Source organism: Macaca fascicularis, chromosome 17 (assembly GCF_037993035.2).
Source record: "Macaca fascicularis isolate 582-1 chromosome 17, T2T-MFA8v1.1".
NCBI classification, from domain to species: Eukaryota; Metazoa; Chordata; class Mammalia; order Primates; family Cercopithecidae; genus Macaca; species Macaca fascicularis.
The window spans coordinates 24,895,037-24,896,753 of NC_088391.1; the positions used below are offsets into that span (position 1 = coordinate 24,895,037).

Sequence of the window (1,717 nt, forward strand, 5' to 3'; positions counted from 1 at the left end):
GTACCCTTTTCAGTGATAACAGACAGTCATTAAATCCAAAAATCCAGGTAAATTGAACTTAGAAGCTGACTTTTGCTTCACTGGGTTAAATTAAGATTTTAAGAGATAACCACAGTTAATGACACTGTGTTCATTACAAATAGTACTACTGATAATTAATTTTTGTGAAAGCAAAAGATTTTGTATTATTAATGAATAAGATAACATTCTAAGATTATTTCATCTTTGTTTATCCTGTTAAAATTTCATTTTTGAGTATGCTTTATAATATGTGTACTATAATAATAATAGGAAAAGCATCAAATTTTTTAATTAAGAAATATACCTGTAGGAAGCTGTGCTCAAAATGTTGTGGTTTTTTGTTTTTTTTTTTCACAAGAGCATTTTTATTTGAGGCAAAGAGAAGTCTTGCTGAAAGGATTACAGTTCCAAGCATCAAAACTCTACTATTAGTGGCACTATTTTGACTTTGTAGATCTTGCTTTTCCTTGGTCAGAAAAGGTTATTCAAGTTGTATTTTGCCCAGCTGGGCAAAAATAAGGGCAAAGAAAACTGGAAGAGACTTCCGCTCTGTGGGTACTGCTCTCCAAACCCAACATCAAGCTAGGCAAGCCCTCAATGGTCTGTCTTCAGGTTGCTGTTCCACCTCTGAGTGACACAGGCCATATATATTTGCAAGAAAAAATGAGGCAGGAAAAACAGGTGTAGGTCACTTGTGGACAAGCAAGCATCCACAGCCTCAAAATTCTTCATGGAAGAGGTAATCCTTGTGGGAGGCTCAGCTCACCAAGGCACAGAGCCTCCAGTTCCTGCTGTAGCTGAGTAAGGTGGTCATATCCTGGCTGCTCAGTTCAAAGTCAAAGACCTTGAAGTTCCCAGTGATGCATTTTGGTGTCACAGACTTGGGGATCCCCACCAAGCTCCTCTGCATGGGGAACCGGATCAGAATCTGGGCTCCAAGCTCAGAATCTGGAATCCAAGCTCCTCTGCATGGGGAACTGGATCAGAATCTTTTATTGTGGTTGACTGTGATTGCCTTGATCCTGGGATCCTCCAGTAGGGAAGGATCCTTGGGCTTGGCCCAAGGCCTGTCTGGAGAGCCAAGGCAGTTACAGGCAGTCACTGTGATACCTTTGGACCAGCAGAACTGGATTAACTTCTCCTGAGTTAGGTACGGGTGACACTGAATCTGGTTAACTGCCAGCTTATACTTTGAGCCAAGCTTGTTTAAGATCCTCTCGACCTGCTGATGTTTGAAGCTGGAGATGCCAAAAGCTTTCGCCAGCTCTTCCATGGCTGCCCATGTGTCCACATGTCAGTGTCACTGGGAACCATGTTGCCTGATTCATCCAATGGGAAAAATTCCTTCCCAGGCTTAAAGCCAGTTGGCCAGTGAATAAGATAGAGGGTCATATAGTCCAGCTTTAGGTCGCTGAATATCTTCTGGGAGGCTCCTTTCACCAGCCCCTTCTCATGGTATGTGCACCACAGCTTGTGACGATGAAGAGGTCCTCACCCTTCACCACCTGCTCCCTGAGCTTCTCCTGGGCCACTTGCACCTCATGCTCATTCTGGTGTAGGTGCAGTCAGTGTGGTGGTACCCAGTGCCGATTGCCACCCTCACAACCTCGGTGACCTGGCCTGGAGGGGACTCCCAGGTGCCCAGCCTCAGGATGGGCATTTTGGCAGTGTTGTTGGGCATGAGGTGGCTGGCCAT

The 1,717-nt window shown here is 44.6% G+C and overlaps 1 pseudogene; it reads right to left on the reverse strand.

The window, feature by feature from the left end:
- Positions 1-739: 739 nt before the first annotated feature.
- Positions 740-1,717, reverse strand: LOC102127064 (aldo-keto reductase family 1 member B1 pseudogene; annotated as a pseudogene).